Genomic DNA, 20,384 nt, shown 5'->3' with positions numbered 1-20,384 from the left:
AATTGACTGACCTTCATGTCTTAAAGTAATGATGGACTGTCGTTTCTCTTTGCTTATTTGAGCTATTCTTGCCATAATATGGACGTGTTCCTTTTACCAAATAGGGCTATCTTCTGTATACCACCCCTACCTTGTCACAACACAACTGATTGGCTCAAACGCATTAAGAAGGAAAGAAATTCCACAAATTCACTTTTAACGAGGCACACCTGTTAATTGAAATGCATTCCAGGTTTCTACCTCATGAAGTTGGTTGAGAGAATGCCAAGAGTGTGCAAAGCTGTCATCAAGGCAAAATGTGGCTACTTTGAAGAATCTAAAATATATTTGTTTAATACTTTTTTGGTTGCTACATGATTCCATATGTGTTTTGTCATAGTATTGATGTCTTCACTATTATTCTACAATGTAGAAATTTGTAAAAATAACAAAAAACCCTGGAATGAGTAGGTGTGTCCAAACATTTGACTGGTACTGTGCGTACAACAGTACCTCTTGCACTTTTGACAATGATTTCACAAGGCCTAATTCACATGATATATGCCTAAATACTTTGAACCAATAGGCTATGGATATAACAGTCATATTACGGTAATATTATCAAAGTCACGCTTTTAAACCATTATAATGTATGATTCAGTGCAAAATGCCTATTACATTATTCAAAATAGGTTATGCATGTCAACATATTAGGCAAAATTTGAGAGTAGTCAAACTGATTGTTTGACTACTTTTATGATGTGGTTTTACTCCTGGCCCAAAGTTTGTCTGAGCAGTATCAACATCATCCTAAAACCTACTCTGAGCTAGGAGTTTTTTGTTTTGGTCTTAAACTGGTTTTAACAGCATTCCAAGGACCTTTTGTGAGAAGCTTTATGGATACAGGCCTTCCTGAACTCATTAGGAACTCACCTTTCATCTCATATTAATCTTGTTCTTCTATGACAAAGTGTTTTTTGTTTTAAATTATTTTTGTCACACCCTGATCTGTTTTACCTACCTTTTGTGCTTGTCTCCACCCCCTTCAGGTGTCGACCATCTTGCCATTATCCCCTGTGTATTTATACCTGTGTTCTCTGTTTGTCTGTTGCCAGTTCGTCTTGTCTTCCCAGCGTTCTTTCCCGCCTTCCTGTTTCTCCTGTTCTGTTTCCTAGTTTTTGCCGGTTCTGACCATTCTGCGTGGCCTGAACCTGAGCCTGCCTGCCTGCCGTCCTGTACCTGCCTGACTCTGACCTGATTACAAACCTCTGCCTGCTCTGACCCTGAGTCTGCCTGCCGTCCTGTGCCTGCCTGACTCTGACCTGATCACGAACCTCTGCCTGCCCTTTGCCTTCTAATAAATCCCCTGAGAGCTGTACTATCCATCTCCAGCGTCTGTATCTGGGTCATATCCTGAGTAGTGATCATTTTAAATTAATGGCTATAAATCGATCTTGGAATGGCTCAAAAAATATATAAAATCGAATTTTATTGGTCACATACACATATTTAGCAGATGTTATTGCAGGTGTAGTGAAATGCTTGCGTTCCTAGCTCCAACAGTGCAGTGGTATCTAATAACTCACAACAATACACTCAAATCTAAAAGTAAAAGAAAGGAATTAAGAAATATATAAATATACGATTGAGCAATGTCAGAGTGGCATTGACTAAAATACAGTAGAATAGAATACAGTATATACATATGAGATGAGTAAATCAGTATGTAAACATTATTTAAACATTATTAAAGTGACTAGTGTTCCATTATTAAAATGCCCAGCGATTCCATGTCTATGTATACAGGGCAGCGGCCTCTAAGGTTTAGGGTTGCGTAACCGGGTGGAAGCCGGATAGTGATGGCTATTTCACAGTCTGATGGCCTTGAGATAGAAGCTTGCTTTCAGTCTCTCGGTCACAGTTTTGATGCATCTGTACTGACCTCGTCTTCTGGATGATAGTGGCTCGGGTGGTTGATGTCCTTGATGATCTTTTTGGCATTCCTGTGACATTGGGTACTGTAGGTGTCCTGGAGTGCAGGTAGTTTGCCCCCGGTGATGCGTTTGACAGATCGCACCACCCTCTGGAGAGCCCTGCGGTTGCAGGCGGTGTAGTTGCTGTACCAGGCCGACAGGATGCTCTCAATTGTGCATCTGTAAAGGTTTGAGGGTTTTAGGGGCCAAGCCACATTTCTTTGCTGCTCCATCTTCACCACACTGTCTGTGTGGGTGGACCATTTCAGATCGTCATGATGTGTACGCCAAGGAACTTGAATCTTTCCACCTTCTCCACTGCAGTCCCGTCGATGTGTATAGGGTGTGCTCCCTCTGCTGTTTCTGATCAGCTCCTTTGATTTGTTGACGTTTGAGTGAGAGGTTATTTTCCTGGCACCACTCACAGGGCCCTCACCTCCTCTCTGTAGGCTATCTCGTCATTGTTGGTAAACAGGCCTACTACTGTTGTGTCATCTGCAAACTTGATGATTTGAGTTGGAGGCGTGCGTGGCCATGCAGTCATGGGTGAACAGGGAGTACAGGAGGGGGCTGAGCACCCATTCTTGTGGGGCCCCAGTGTTGAGGATCCGTCTGGGCCGGCAGCCTTGCAAGGTAGCCTTCCATCTGGGCCTGCAGCCTTGCGAGGGTTAACACGCTTAAATGTGTTACTCACGCCGTCCACGGAGAAGGACAGTCCTTGGTAGCGGGCCGCATCAGTGGCACTGTGTTATCCTCAAAGCGGACGAAGAAGGTGTTTAGCTTGTCCGGGAGCAAGACGTCAGTGTTCGTGACGTGGCTGGCTTTCCCTTTGTAGTCCATGATTGTCTGTAGACCCTGCCACATACTTTATAATCAAATAGTTGTAATCAAACCAAGTCAAGCCTTTTTTGGACACACCTACTCATTCCAGGGTTTTTCATCATTTTTTACTATTTTCTACATTGTAGATTAATATTGAAGACATCAAAACTATCAAATAACACATATGGAATCATGTAGTAACCAAAAAAACAAAAAAAATATATATATTTTGTATTTGAGATTCTTCAAAATAGTCACCCTTTGCCTTGATGCCTTATTAACCTCTCTAGGGTATGTGGGATGCTAGTGTCCCACCTGGCCAACATCCAGTGAGATTGCAGAGCGGCAAATTCAAATACAGAAAAACTCATTATAAAAATTCAGAAAACAAAACATATTTTGCATAGGTTTAAAGATGAACTTCTTGTGAATCCAACCACGGTATCAGATTTTTAAAATGTTTTACGGCGAAAGCATACCTTACGATTATTTGAGAACATAGCCCAACAGACAAATCATTCCGAACAGTCACCAGCCAAATAGAAGAGTTACACAAGTCAGAAATAGAGATCAAATGAATCCCTTAGCTTTGATGATCTTCATATGGTTGCACTCAGAAGACATTCAATAACTCAATAAATGTTCCTTTTGTTCGATAAAGTCTCTTTATATCCAAAAACCGCCGTTTAGTTTGTGCGTTTTCTTCAGTAATCCACGGGCTCAAACACAGTCACAACAGGCAGACATAAAAATCCAAATTGTATCCGTAAAGTTCATAAAAGCATGTCAGACGATGTTTATATTCAATCCTCAGGTTGTTTTTAGCCTAAATAATCGATAATATTTTAACCAGACAATAACGTTGTCAATATAAAAGGTAAACAAGAAATGCACTCTCTCGGTCGCACGCATGTAAAAGCTCTGTGACACTGCAGGTTCCACTCATTCCGACTGCTCTTACTCCCTAATTTTTCAGAATACACGCCTGAAACAATTTCTAAAGACTGTTGACATCTAGTGGAAGGCATAGGAACTGCAATTTGAGTCATAAGTCAATGGATACTGTAATGGCATTGAATAGAATACTACAAAACCACACAAAAAACTAGTTCCTGAATGGATTTTTCTCAGGTTGTCGCCTGCCAAATCAGTTCTGTTATACTCACAAACACTATTTGAACAGTTTTTTTTCGAAACGTTGGAGTGTTTTCTATCCAAATCCACCAGTTATATGCATATCATATCTTCTCTGCCCGAGTAGCAGGCAGTTTAATTTGGGCATGCTTTTCATTTGGGCTATTCGATGCTAATGCAGAACCCAACAGGGTGTTTTTGTGCTGGTCAAGGGCAGTCAAGTCTGGGGTGAGCCAAGGGCTATATCTGTTCTTAGTTCTACATTTTTTGAATGGGACATGCTTATTTAATTTGGAGAGGAAAATACTTTTGAAGAGCAACCAGGCATCCTCTACTGGGCCAGGTCGATTAGAAAGGCCTGCTCGCTGAAGTGTTTCAGGGAGCGTTTGACAGTGATGAGGGGGAGTCGTTTGACCGCAGACCCATTACGCACGCAGGCAACGAGGCAGTGTTCGCTGAGATCCTGCCCATTAACTGAACCGTACTCCAGCCAGGACAATGGCAATAGAGACGGAAACAAGGTATACACAAAGCAAAAGTTTTACATCATAACTATCAGTTAGCTATATTTGAATTGTGATAATGAAGCTAACCAAATACAGTGCATTCGGAAAGTGTTCAGACGCCTTGACTTTTTCCACATTTTGTTACGTTACAGCCTTATTCTGAAATTGATTAAATTGAATTGGTTTTTTTTCTCATCAATCTACACACAATACCCATAATGACCAAGCAAAAACTAATTTTTAGAAATGTTTGCAAATTTGTAAAAACCTGTTTGTTGCTTTGTCATTATGGGCTATTGTGTGTAGATTGATCAGGATTTTTGTTTTCATCCATTTTAGAATAGGACTGTAACATAACAAAATGTGGGAAAAGTCAAGGGGTCTGAATACTTTCTGAATGCACTGTAGTTGAACAGGGGAAAATGACCTAAAACTAATATTATGCAAGGTAGATGTCCATTCTTTGTGGGTAGCTAGCGAACAATACTTTGTGGCTATCTGGCTAGTAGTAGCTAACCAGTTAACCCCATTGATTTATTATGGGTTTGCGATCTAAGGTACGTAGGCAGATAAACATACTAAAATTAAGCCAGCATGTATTTATTAACGTATCCAGTTAAAAAATATTGTAGTCAGGTAACATATAAGCTGTGAATAGGCAACATTTAATTCTGAAGTCGGAGTGCATTTTCTCTCACTTCAGGTCAAATAATGGTAAAATAATGTGCGTGATTCTCTACGTGGTGGCGTAGACATTTCTTTGCATACTTTTCTTTGAAGCTTCCATCGATGCGTTCTTCAAAATATGTACAAACGGAGTACGCATTTGAGAGGTGCCCTCTGTTCTCCATTTCACATACTTTCATTTGGATTCATACGCTGACCTGCCCGTGCTCCAATTTGCGTGCTCATAGCACAGTAGTATGCGTTTTGAGAAACACTCAGTGTACAAAACATTAAGGACACCTGCTCTTGCCATGACATAGAATGACCAGGTGAAACCAGGTGAAAGCTATGATCCCTTCAATCAGTATAGATGAAGGGGAGGAGACAGGTTAAAGAAGGATTTTTAAGCCTTGACACAATTTAGTGTATTCATACATATTAATACATTATCTGTAACTTATCAGTAGTGGAATCTGACTGAATGTGGGAGACTCCCCAAACATATGGAAGAAGGTAGTCTGGTCAGATGAGACTAAAATTGAAAACGCTATGTCTGGCGCAAACCCAACACCTCTCATCACCCAGAGAACACTATCATGCTGTGGGGATTTTCTTTCATCGGCAGGACCTGGGAAACTGGTCAGAATTGAAGGACTGATGGATGACGCTAAATACAAGGAAATTCTTGAGGGAAACCTATTTCACTCGAGAGATTTGAGACTGGGACGGAGGTTTACCTTCCTGCAGGACAATGACCCAAAGCATACTGCTAAAGTAACACTCGATTGGTTTAAGGGGAAACATTTAAACGTCTTGGAATGGTCTAGTTAAAGCCCAGACTTCAATCCAATGGAGAATCTGTGCTGTACACCAGCGGAACCCATCCAACTTGAAGGAGCTGGAGCAGTTTTGTAGTGAAAAAAAAAAATCCTAGTGGCTAGATGTCCCAAACGTATAGAGACATACCCCAAGAGACTTGCAGCTGTCATTGCGGAAAAAGGTGGCTCTACAAAGTATTGACTTTGGGGGGTGAATAGTTGTGCACAATCAAGTTTTCTGTTTTTTTTGTCTTATTTCTTGTTTCACAATAAACAAGATTTTGCATCTTCAAAGTGGTAGGCTTGTTGTGTAAATCAAATGACACAAACTCCCCCAAAAACTATTTTAATTCCAGGTTGTAATGCAAAAAAAATGGAAAAATGGCAAGGGGGTGAATTCTTTCGCAAGCCACTGTATACTCACTTGTGTGTCATATTCATCCCGCGTGCTTTATGTTTGACATGTGCGCGAGCCTATTAGCCACGTTATGCACGTTATGACTGACTTGTGATCATTGCCCTTGCTAGCCTCTTATGGCTGCGATCCCCGTACAGGGATCAACATCCAGGGAAATTTCAGAGTGACTAACGAAAAATACAACGTCGTAACATTAAACATTCTTGAAAATGCAAGTCTCTTACATCCTTCAAAAGATTAGAATCTTGATAATCAAACTACGTTTTCCGATGTAAAATAGCTATTATTACAGAGAACAAATGCCATGCTTTTGTTTGAGAAGAGTGATCAACAACAACAATTATTTTCTGCCATGACAGTTTTGACACATTCACATGTGAAGGTAAAATTATGACTTACATTCTGATATGTTGCTCTTATTTTTCTTCCTGAGGGTCCCAGTGATCAAATGAAAGTGCTGTTTTCTTTGATAAAATCCATTTTTATAGCCTAAAACTAAACATTTTGTAAACCTTTTGTGTCGTGAATTCCATCTCTATCAACTTTTGATGGAGCATTCGACGTAATTACACACACTAAACAATCGTTTATCTAGTCATAGTTGGTTTCATTGCAAACCTATGGATGTTTGCAACACAGCCAAACTCAATTGTTTTTTTTGCGGGGAGTATTGACCGAAGTGAACTGATCTGATGACAATGAGCAAAGACCTCATTGCGCACCAATAATATTAGCGAAGCTTCGTTGATTGACTGTATTTCTGCCCACTTCATTCTAGCCATTGACCATCAGGCTAGTTGCAGTCACGCTTATTACACACAGCAGTGTTTTGGAAAGTAGTATTTTGGAAGCAGTATTTTGGAAAGTGTTTTTTCAACGATTTCATTGACGACATCATGGCGAATAAAGCAGGAAAAGCGAAGTCCAAGTCTAAGTATACAGATTTGCACCAGATTATAGAAGAGATTGTTGGGAAAGTGAGATAGATTTTTTGTTTGAGGAATCTTTGAGTGAACACAGTTATGATTCAAACATTGAGGAGCTGTTTCTGCAAGGACAGGAGGTACTTCTGTACTGGTAAGTGCTAATGCCGTTTTATGAAATATAAATACAGTGCCTTGCGAAAGTATTCGGCCCCCTTGAACTTTGCGACCTTTTGCCACATTTCAGGCTTCAAACATAAAGATATAAAACTGTATTTTTTTGTGAAGAATCAACAACAAGTGGGACACAATCATGAAGTGGAACAACATTTATTGGATATTTCAAACTTTTTTAACAAATCAAAAACTGAAAAATACAGTTTTATATCTTTATGTTTGAAGCTCACGAATATTACCGAAGGTGACTCCCCTTCTTGATCGGGTGGCGCTCGGCGGTCCTCGTCGCCAGTCTACTAGCTATCGCCGATCCGTTGTTCTGTGTTCCTTTAGTTCTGTCTAATTGGTATCACCTGTTTCTTGTTTGGTTGTTAGGGTAGGGTTATATATAGTTTGTTCAGCCCGCTTCTGTTTCGTGCGGGCTTGTTCGTCTGTTTTGTTGTTTGAGTGTATTTTTGTTTGTTTTGGGTTTCACGCTGTCCGTTTATATTTCTGATAATTTGTTTTCGTACTTTTGTTCATGTTATGTTTCCGGGACATTAAAGCGTGTTTTTTCCCACATCTTTTGCTCTCTGCGCCTGACTCCACACCTCCTCACTCATTTACTGTAACAGAAGCCTGAAATGTGACAAAAGGTCGCAAAGTTCAAGGGGGCCGAATACTTTCGCAAGGCACTGTATATATATATATTTATTTTGCAATTTGCAATGAAATGAGTGATGCAATGTGTAAAGTACACATTGGCTATAGTGTGTGTGTTTGTGTATGTGTGTGTGTGTGTGTGTGTGTGTGTGTGTGTGTGTGTGTGTGTGTGTGTTTGTTTGTTTGTATTGGGGTGTGTGTGTTTGTATATGTATGTGTATATATATATTCCATGTCAGATATATATATTTTCCATGTTTTATTCAAATGGAATGGAGGAGAACAGCAAACACACACATGGCCACTGTGCCTGCTATTCCTCTTAATGGCCGGAGTTGAATGGAACAGCACTTCACCTTAGTGACTGTTCCCTCTGCTCTATACAATACATATCTGTTTACTTTTTTATGTGATGATAAAAAGCTCATACAATACAAATATTTTTTAAATTTTTTCTTTCACAGTGATAGCGGCTCCGACTGGGAGCCCCTGGTGCCAAGATGCCCATCCCCCACTGAAGCGGGTTCATCCAGCCGGACTCCTGCTGTCTCCGGCTCCACACCTACCCCCGCCCGGCTATCTAGAGGTGTGAAGACAAGAGGTGTGAAGACAGTAACAAAGAAGTGGAGGAAGGGAAGTGTGGAACCTGCTGGCAGAGAGGTAGAGGGGCAATGTGGAGCCACATCCTCCAATATTCAGACCAAAAAGGCCACCAGGACCTCAGCTCGACATGACATCAAAATACAGCCCCATGCAACTTTTTCAATTGTTTTTCACCCCAGCAGTTGTTGATTCCCTGGTGTGTAATACTAACAAGTATGGGGCTACGAAGCAAGCAGGAAAGAAAGAGGCATGGAAGCCCATTTCCATGTCAGACCTTTTCTGCTACTTTTCACTGGTAATTTACATGGGGCTGGTGAAGTTAAAAACCCTAAAGTATTACTGGAAAACATCCCCACTCTATCACCTGCCTTTCCCCCCGACTGTCATGTCCTCTACAAGGTTTTTAAATATCTCACGGGCGCTTCATATCAGTGACCCAGAAGTTGATGAGGAGAATGACAGGAGGAGAGGCACCGAAAGGTTTGACAGGCTCTGCAAAGTCAAGCCTCTCTACCCCAGCATGGTTGAGGCCTGCAAGATCCATTTTCAGCCCGCCCAGTCCATAGATGAGAGGATGGTAGCCTTAAAGGCCAGAATTTGCCTAAAACAATACATGCGTAACAAACCAACTAAGTGGGGTTACAAGCTGTTTGTTTTGGCTGATTCTGTGTGTGCATGTGTTTGTTTTTTTGTCTATGAGGGGAAGAACACTTGTGCGACTGGTTTAAGGACTTAGCTATGACTCTGTAATGGAGTTATTGGATTTTCAACTGCTGGGGAAGGGCTAAAAACTCTTTGTGGACAACTTTTACACAAGCCCTACCCTGTTTGCAGACCTGAGGAAGCTGGAGGTGTGGGCTTGTGGCACCATTCGGACCAACAGAGTGGGCTTTCCGAAGACCATGTTAAATGACATGCCTAAGCGGGCTGAGCTAAGTGAGTTAGTTAGGTTGTGAAGTTGCTAACCAACCAACCTCTATTCATTCTACATTGGTATGCTAAACAAGTCATTGGCATGTAGCTAACTAGCAGAGGTTCCATGATGACGAGAGACAAGAATTTCAGAAAAAAATAGTTAATAAATCATTTATAAATAGGCAACAACCAGCTGATTGTTGAGTCAATAAGATAGTTATTGAGGATAGCAGGGCTAACATTACTTTTCTTTTGTTAGCTAGCTAGCATTAGCCAACTAAATATACCAAACAATCACATCAAGCAGCTGAAAGGACAGCCAACTATGTGCATTTCTGTTCGTTTTACTTTAGTTTCTATGGCCAATTCTTTGGATATATCCATTATAATGATGCTGATCAATTAATAGGCAAGGGTCAGAGAAGCTGTCAGTCTCATCACCGTAATATGTTTATATGCATGGTACGGCGGAGATTGTCCCCCCAAAAACTGCAACATGTTGCACAGGTCAAATTATATTAACCCCCACTGTAACAAACCAAATGCTAGGTTAGAAGCATAGATAAATTATGTCTAGATACTTTTTTTCCTGTGGGTGCTGCTATGGTGACCAGTGAGCTGAGATAAGGCGGGGCTTTACCTAGCAGAGACTTGTAGATGACCTGGAGCCAGTGGGTTTGGCGATGAGTATGATATTATGTATTTGAACGCCTGGCTGGGATGCAGGACAGTAGATGCACATTGATACTTGAAATGTAATTATGGCATTATGGAATAACTAACTATCAACCAATCAGCATCCAGGATCCAAACTATGTTTTATAAAAAAAAGTAAATGTCATGCAATGTCATGCAGTGTGACCCATTCTCTTTACAAGAAGGCACCAATTGTTTTTTTATACATCTAAGTGGTACTCCACTGTTTGATGTTAGGTCAATGCCTCTTTAAGAAAGGTGAATGAAAACTATCCTGTCAACAATCAATCTCTCAATGTATGATCATGTAGTGTTTTCAATTCAGCTCTTTATCAGCTATGGAGATGTTATGTTTAAGCTCTATAGTTTAGCCAGGGAATGGCTGATGTGGCCCTCTGTTTGTTCACTAGCACCAGTGGTCTGTGCTCCCATTGAGCAATCTTCCACTGGCAAAATTCCACTTTGCAAAAAAGCATCCTTCACTCATGATGCCAAACATACCCTCAGAAAACTGACCATCCTACCTATCCTTGACTTCTGTGATGTCATTTACAAAATAGCCTCCAACACTCTACTCAAGAAATTGGATGCAGTCTATCACTGTGCCATCTGTTTTTCCACCAAAGCCCCATATACTACCCACCATTGCGACCTGTACGCTCTCGTTGGCTGGCACTCACTTCATACTCATCGCCAAACCCACTGGCTCCAGGTCATGTACAAGTCTCTGCTAGGTAAAGCCCCGCCTTATCTCAGCTCACTGGTCACCATAGCAGCACCCACCCGTAGCATGCGCTCCAGCAGGTATATCTCACTACCCCCAAAGCCAATTACTACTTTGGCCGCCTTTCCTTCCATTTCTCTGTGGCCAATGACTGGAACGAACTGCAAAAATCACTGAAGCTGGAGCCTCATATCTCCCTCACTAACTTTAAGCACCAGCTGTCAGGGCAGCTCACAGATCACTGCACCTGTACATAGCTCATCTGTAAATAGCCCATCCAACTACCTCACCCCCAAACTGTATTTATTTATTTATCTTACTCCTTTGCACCCCAGTATCTCTACTCGCACATTCATCTTCTGCAAATCAATCACTCCAGTGTTTAATTGGTATATTGTAATTACTTTGCCACCATGACCTATTTATTGCCTTACCTCCCTTATCTTACCTCATTTGAACACACTGACCGAGCCGGTCACGGGTGCACCTCAGCCACGCTCAAGGTACTAAACGATATCATAACCGCCATCGATAAAAGACAGTACTGTGCAGCTGTCTTCATCGACCTTGCCAAGGCTTTCGACTCTGTCAATCACCATATTCTTATCGGCAGACTCAGTAGCCTCGGTTTTTCTGATGACTGCCTTGCCTGGTTCACCAACTACTTTGCAGACAGCGTTCAGTGTGTCAAATCGGAGGGCATGCTGTCCGGTCCTCTAGCAGTCTATATGGGGGTGCCACAGGGTTCATTTCTCGGGCCGACTCTTTTCTCTGTATATATCAATGATGTTGCTCTTGCTGCGGGCGATTCCCTGATCCATCTCTACGCAGACGACACCATTCTGTATACTTCTGGCCCGTCCTTGGACACTGTGCGATCTAACCTCCAAACGAGCTTCAATGCCATACAACACTCCTTCCATGGCCTCCAACTGCTCTTAAACGCTAGTAAAACCAAATGCATGCTTTTCAACCATTCGCTGCCTGCACCCGCACGCACGACTAGCATCACCACCCTGGATGGTTCCGACCTAGAATATGTGGACATCTATAAGTACCTAGGTGTCTGGCTAGACTGTAAACTCTCCTTCCAGACCCATATCAAACATCTCCAATCTAAAATCAAATCTAGAGTCGGCTTTCTATTCCGCAACAAAGCCTCCTTCACTCACGCCGCCAAACTTACCCTAGTAAAACTGACTATCCTACCGATCCTCGACTTCGGCGATGTCATCTACAAAATAGCTTCCAACACTCTACTCAGCAAACTGGATGCAGTTTATCACAGTGCCATCCGTTTTGTTACTAAAGCACCTTATACCACACACCACTGCGACCTGTATGCTCTAGTCGGCTTGCCCTCGCCTCATATTCGTCGCCAGACCCACTGGCTCCAGGTCATCTACAAGTCCATGCTAGGTACAGCTCCGCCTTATCTCAGTTCACTGGTCACGTTGGCAACACCCACCCGTAGCACGCGCTCCAGCAGGTGTATCTCACTGATCATAAAGCCAACACCTCATTTGGCCGCCTTTCGTTCCAGTTCTCTGCTGCCTGTGACTGGAACTAATTGCAAAAATCGCTGAAGTTGGAGACTTTTATCTCCCTCACCAACTTCAAACATCTGCTATCTGAGCAGCTAACCGATCGCTGCAGCTATACATAGTCTCGGTAAATAGCCCACCCAATTTTACCTACCTCATCCCCATACTGTTTTTATTTCTTTACTTTTCTGCTCTTTTGCACACCAATATCTCTCTCTACCTGTACATGACCCATCTGATCATTTATCACTCCAGTGTTAATCAGTGTTACATTTAGCACACAATGTATATAGACTCTTTTTTTCTACTGTGTTATTGACTTGTTAATTGTTTATTTCATGTGTAACTCTGTATTGTCTGTTCACACTGCTATGCTTTATCTTGGCCAGGTCGCAGTTGCCAATGAGAACTTGTTCTCAACTAGCCTACCTGGTTAAATAAAGGTGAAATAAAATTACAAATTAAAAAATACAGACCTTTTCTACTGTATTATTGACTGTATGTTTGTTTATTCCATGTGTAACTCAGTGTTGTATGTGTCGAACTGCTTTGCTTTATTCTTGGCCAGGTCGCAGTTGTAAATGAGAACTTGTTCTCAACTAGCCTACCTGGTTAAATAAAGGTGAAAACAAATATATATTTCCCCTCGCTGGGTAGTAGCAGCAATGTTTGCTGTTACACTGGGAGGTGTGAAACATGCAGTCTCATTCACACCTCCCCAGCACCAGTCCTTTTTTTTAGGCTCTGCTGACAAGTTCACTCAGAAGAAGGTGTGACTTCACACCTTAGGTCAGACTTCAACCCAGGAACAGAGAGTTTTTCTTTCAATCGTGGTTCAAATGTTGGTCTGCAATGAGAATGCTTCATTGACAACATAGCTTCTCTCAATGTGGCTAGTTTCACTATCAAACTGTTACAATAAATGTTTCCTCAAAAAAGTAAATTTTACCAAAACAGAGATAGAATTACTGTAGTTACATTATGTACTGTAGTTATGCATTTCATATGCTGTATGGAGAGAAACTGTGTTTATGTTGCCGAAACATCAAAATAATTTAATCAGTCCAACTTGTCCTTATCTGTCTATTGAAGTTAAGGGTTGTGAGGGACCCGACTGCTACAGTTTGAGAATAAGTACACTACATGACCAAAAGTATGCGTCAAACATCTCATTCCAAAATCATGGGCATTATGGTGTTGGTCCCCCCTTTGCTGCTATAACAACCTCCACTCTTCTGGGAAGGCAGTCAAGTTCTTTCACACCGATCTAAACAAACCATTTTGGTATGGACTTCGCTTTGTGCACGGGGGACATTGTCATGCTAAAACAGGAAAGGGCCTTCCCCAAACTGTTGCCACAAAGATAAAATCAAAACAAATCCAATTTTATTGGTCACATACACATATTCAGCAGATGTTATTGCGGGTGTAGGGAAATGCTTCTTTTCCTAGCTCCAACAGTGCAGTAGTATCTAACAATTCAAAACAATACACAAATCTCATAGTAAAATAATGGAATTGAGAAATATATAAATATTAGGATGAGCAATGTTGGAGTGGCATTAGCTAGAGTACAGTAGAATGCAATACATACATATGAAATTAGTCAAACAGTATGTAAACATTTATTGAAGTGACCAGTGTTCCATTTTTAAAGTGACCAGTGATTCCATGTCTATGTATATAGGGCAGCAGCCTCTAAGGTGCAGGGTTGAGTAAACGGGTGATAGCCAGCTAGTGACAGTGACTAAGTTCAGGACAATGTATTGGGTGGAGGCAGGCTATTGATGGCTATTTAACACTCTGATGGCCTTAAGATAGAAGCTGTTTTTCAGTCTCTCGGTTCCAGCTTTGATGCACCTGTACTGACCTCGCCTTCTGAATGACAGCAGGGTAATCAGGCCGTGGCTGGGGTGGTTGAAGTCCTTGATTATCTTTTTGGCCTTCCTGTGACATCGGGTGCTATAGGTGTCTTGGAAGGCAGGCAGTGTGCCCCTGTGATGCGTTGGGCAGACCGCACCACCCTCTGGAGAGCCCTGCGGTTGCAGGCGGTGCAGTTGCCGTACGAGGCGGTGATATAGCCCGACAGGATGAAACAGCCCAACACAAAGTTGGAAGCACAGAATCATCTAGAATGTCAATGTATGCTGTAGCATTGATTTCCCTTCACTGGAAGTAAGGGGCCGACCCTAAACCATGAAAAACAGTCCCATACCATTATTTCTCCTCCACCAAACTTTACAGCTGGCACTATGTATTCGGGCAGGTAGAGTTCTCCTGGCATCCGCCAAACCCAGATTCATCCGTCGGACTGCCAGATGGTGAAGCGTGATTCATCACTCCAGAGAACATGTTTCCACTGCTCCAGAGTCCAATGGGGGCGAGTATTACACCACTCCAGCAGACGTTTGTTATTGCGCATGGTGATCTTAGGCTTGTGTCCGGCTGCTCAGCCATGGAAACCCATTTCATGAAGCTCCCGACGACCAGTCATTGTGCTGAAGTTGCTCCAGAGGCAGTTTGGAACTCGGTAGTGAGTGTTGCAACCGAGGACAGGTGATTTTTATGTGCTACGTGCTTCAGCAATCAACGGTCCCGTTCTGTGAGCTTGTGTAGCCTACTACTTCGTGGCTGAGTCGTTGTTTCCACTTCACAATAACAGCACTTACAGTTGACCGGGGCACCTCTAGCAGGGCAGACATGTTATGAACTGACTTGTTTGAAAGGTGGCATCCTCTGACTGTGCCACATAGAAAGTCACTGAGCTCTTCATTATGGCCATTCTACTGCCAATGTTTGTCTATGGCGATTGCATGGCTGTGTGCCCAATTTGATCAGCAACGGGTGTGGCTGAAATAGCCAAATCCACTAATTTGAAGGGGTGTCCACAAACTTTTGTATATATAGTGTATGAGTCCATGTCTAGGACAACAATCCAATAAGCACTCAGGTAAAGGGATCACTACAAGTGATACAGATCCCAGACTGAATTACAACCATGTAATTCAAAGATACAATAATCAGATTTAAGACAAAAATTAAATATTATTGTTGATATTCTATGTTATCCTACTGTACATTCAATTTAACTGAGAAACAAACATTACACAGTCATTTTTCTTGATGGAAGAAGTTACTTTCACAGTACATTCACTACAATCTGAGACATTTGTTAAGCTGAAACATGTACTGTGTAGTGTGTAAACCAAAACCTCTGAGTTCAGTTCCTCTTAGCCTGAGGACTTGACTTTACACACCATAAATGGGAGAGAGTTTCATTCACAAATTTCACTCGATGGGACTATGACAGAGCGCATGGAGAAGAGCTGCGGTGCTTACCAAGAGCCTGGGATTTGTTTAATTGGGCTCACAACAAACCATAATAAAGGAATTTTTGTAATGACGTGCATGACTGTTAGACAAATGCTGGGGGTATTTCCATGGTTTCTCTGTACAATTAAAATGGCTTGTACTAGAGAATAACGAGTGGGGGAAAATAATGTATGCTCTCTTTGATCACTAATGCAAAAATGGTGACTGATTTCTTCTTTCCATCAACATTTGGCTCATGATTTATTTGCGAATTCACATTCTGAGTGGATGATGGCTTCATAATGAGTCTATGTTGACACGTTGTACCAATTACCCGCCTGTGAAACCAATTTACTCATCTCTTTCTACTTTCACAAACGTTTAACTATAAGCTGTGGTATCGGTTATAGGTGGCTCTACTTTCTAGCAGCTTAAAGTCATTTGAATCTAAACAAGAAGCTGTTAATCCAATGAGAGCAGAGCAGTTACAACGCTGTGGAAAATTAGATAGTATTGGCCTTAGTTTTACAACAATTAACTATGTATAATTGCATTAGTGGAAGAGAATTATGATCTAAACATTGTTAAAGTAACATTAAAAGCTTTCCTCTTTTCCATGTAAGTATGTGCAAAGGGTAAGATCCATGGGGTAATTCTGGATGGGAGAGGCAGGCCAAGATGACGTATAGTGTAATAGTACAGTAGAACATAAGTACAGTATTTAGGACCAGGGGTTAGAACCAAAATTATTTAACAATAGAATTAGGAACAGAATCCTTATTTTTTTCTGTTTCTTTCCAGTGTTCTGACCAGCATAATAAAGTTCTGAACCATTTGGAACCAAAAAAAGTAACGGTTCATACAGTTCATTTTCGTTCATTTTTTTAACCCATGAACTCAGTTTTTACATTTAGCTCATTCATTTACTCCACCAATTAGCGGTGCCTGTGCTTAGCTCCATTCCGTTTCTTTTATCTTAAACTCCCTCGTCCTTACCCATAACACGGTGCAGCCACCAACATGCTTGAAAATATGAAAAGTGGTACTCAGTTTTGTGTTGTGTTGGATTTGCCCCAAACATAACGCTTTTTACTCAGGCCAAAATTTACATTTCTTTGTTGCATTTTTTTGCAGTATTACTTAAGTGCCTTGTTGCAAACAGGATGCATGTTTTGGAATATGTTTTATTCTGTACAGGCTTCCCTTCTCACTCTGTCATTTTGGTTAGTATTGATGAGTAACTACAATGTTGTTGATCCGTCCTCAGTTTTCTCATATCACAATAATAAAACTCTGTAACTGTTTTAAATTCACCGTTGGCCTCATTGTGAAATCCCTGAACAGTTTCCTTCCTCTCTGGCAATTTAGGAGTTCGGAAGGACGCCTGTATCTTTGTAGTGACTGCATCTTTGTAGTGACTTGACACATAATCCAAAGCCTAATTAATCACGTCACCATGCTCAAAGGGATATTCAGCATCTGCCAATCGATGCTTTTCTTTGTAATCCATTGAAAAACCTCTGGTCTTTGTGGTTGAATCTGTGAATGATATGTACTACTCGATTGAGAGACCTTACAGATAATTGTATGTGTGGTGTCGAGAGATGGGGTAGTTGTTAAAAAATCATGTTAACCACTATTATTGAACACAGAATAAGTCCATGCAACTTATTATGAGATTTGGAATCTGGGCTTGTTTTCATCATGTCCGAGGCATTTCTAGCAGTGGAGGCTCCTCAGAGGAGGAAGGGGAGGACCATCCTCCTCAAAAATAAAAATATCCTAGTTCGATAAAACTATACTAAATATATTCGCGTCACCAAAAATGTATTAAAATACACTGTTTTGCAATGAAGGTCTACAGTACCCTCAGCAGCACTCTGTAGGGTAGGACCTCGGTGTAGCCGGAGGACAGCTAGTTTCTGTCCTCCTCTGGGTACATTGACTTCAATACAAAACCTAGGAGACTCACTGTTTTCACTCCCTTCCACAGACTTCCACAGTAATTATGACAACTTCCAGAGGACGTACTCTAACCTATCAGAGCTCTTTCAGCATGAAATGACATGTTCAGAGAATGAATCAGAGAATGAATCTAGTACTGAAAGCATATGTAATCAGCTAGCTAGCACTGCAGTGCAGTGCATAACATGTGGTGAGTAGTTGGCTCAAAGAGAGATAAAGACAATAGTTGAATAGTTATGAACAAATGAATTTCTTCCAAGGAGAAGCAATAGAGAGCGAGAGAGAAAGAGAGAGAGAGAGCGCTAGCTATATTTTTTAGTACACGTTTTTTAAACTTTTACTTACTTAGCTAGCATCAAATGCAGCTAGCTAGTTTAGCCTATTTAAACACCTGGCTTAAACAGAGAGGGATGCTATGTTAACTAGATGGCTATGGCTATCCAACACTGGAACTCTCTCAAGTCAAGGTAAGCTTTTGGTTTTATTAATTTATTGCCACCGGGGCCTGCCAGTGTAACTGCTTGCTGTCGACTGTACACTCTACTGCATGATTGTAGCGGATTTACTAACGCGTTAGTTCTGGTAGCTATGTTGGCTATGATGTGACACAGATATAGGCTGTGTGTAGCGGGTTTTTCGTCTGTTCATAGACAGTGTAGGGAAAATGTGAGGGAAGGAGAGCACGTAGATGAGAATAAATTATATATACAATGAGCTGTTTGTATATGACTGCTATGAAAGTGAACTGTGTTTGCGTGTGATAAGGCATGTATTCATTGCGCTGATTCTGTTGAAATACTTTTCTTAAACGAAAGCAAATGGATCAAAACTGAGATAAACATACCTGAATTTGTCCAATAGAAACTGCTGTTTGCAGCCGTTGAACTAATGATTACACTCTAGATCAGCTAGATGCAGGCAAGAGTGTGTAAGGCGGTATTGAATGTGTCACTGTCTGTCACCTTCATTATTCAAAAGTCTCTTGACCTGTGCACCCAAGTTGTAAACTTTCATTCATAGGCTAGGTTGTAGCAACCTTATGATGGGCACAGGGAACATTGGAGTGCCATATAGTAGACTAAACCAATCGATTGAGCTGGGTGAATGGAGTACGAATGAGAGTCATCCAATATGCTGTAATAGAAATAAGTCCATGCTCATAAAAAAAAACAAAAAAACATCCTCCCTCTTAAACAGCACTGACCTCCACTGTTTCACACATAATTGCCCAGGTGGAAGGAAGGTCTGGGCTTTGAAGGATACACCCTATGATGTCTTCCGGCGTATTGTTGCCATCATACAAACTGAGGCAGCTGTCACGCCCTGACCCGAGAGAGCCCTTTTATGTCTCTATTTTGGTTTGGTCAGGGTGTGATTTGGGTGGGCATTCTATGCTTTGTTTTCTATGTTTCTTTGTTTCTATGTTTTGGCCGGGTATGGTTCTCAATCAAGGACAGCTGTCTATCGTTATCTCTGATTGGGAATCATACTTAGGTAGCCCTTTTTTTTCCCCCTCCTTCAGTGTGGGTAGTTGACATTTGTTAGTGGCACTATAGCCCTGTAAGCTTCAAGGTTGTTTCTTTGTTTGTTGGTGACATTTTAAATAAAAAGGAAAATGTACGCTCACCACGCTGCACTTTGGTCCACATCTTTCAACAGCCGTGACAGCAGCAGACTTTGTGAAAATGAGTATTTGTGTCATTCTCAAAACTTTTGGCCACGACTGTACACTCCCTTGTATTTTAGATTTGGACAAATAAACATTCTTTGGATATATCTGAATGTCTAACATATGCTTGATGCTACAGAGCCCAGTATAGCTTTTATAAATATATCATGTGAATCCATAAAGGCAGAACATTTTGAGGATTGATAGAAAATATCCATATTTATTTTATGATGGTTCTACATGATCTTATGCTGAGACACTGTCCTTTATCTGGCTTCGGTACAGTGGCAATGATATTTGGCATTTTAGACTTTGGAAGTTGACTCTGTGCTTGTGGCGAATGGCCTTCTCCTGTCTGCGGTGTACGGCCAGCTGGATAAGACTACCGGAAGTGGTGTACAGCTTGTAGACCTTAACCACCAACTATTTGGACATCTTGCAGAATATTTGCTGGTGCTGCATGTCTTCTGGAAAGACATGGTTGTGGTGTTACAATTTTTAAAAAATTTTGTGGAAGGAACATATGACAACACGCCTTTGTTGGCGAAAATGTCAACCAATTGGGACCTAAGTGTTTAGAGACAGACTAGTGTATTGTTGATGGACATCGGGAGTTTCTTTTGAGAGGAAAGAACAGTCAACATAGTGAATTGGCTAGGGGGCTGCAGACGATGTGAAAAGTCCTAGGAGGGCAGTTCTCACACAGTGTTGTTGTGCACATAAGATTTAGAAATGGCACCTTTCAGTCGTTCTCATACACAACTCATTTACTGTCTCTAAGCACAACCCTGCACAACTAAAAACCCTTCCTCATCTCAGAGACCTATCTGTAAAGTTCCCCCAGCATATTGACTTTGAGAGATCATTCTTATCAATAGCAGCTCTTGGCAGCGGATTT

This window comes from Oncorhynchus keta, chromosome 28 (genome assembly GCF_023373465.1).
Source record: "Oncorhynchus keta strain PuntledgeMale-10-30-2019 chromosome 28, Oket_V2, whole genome shotgun sequence".
NCBI classification, from domain to species: Eukaryota; Metazoa; Chordata; class Actinopteri; order Salmoniformes; family Salmonidae; genus Oncorhynchus; species Oncorhynchus keta.
Note: the sequence above shows the minus strand (reverse complement) of the source record.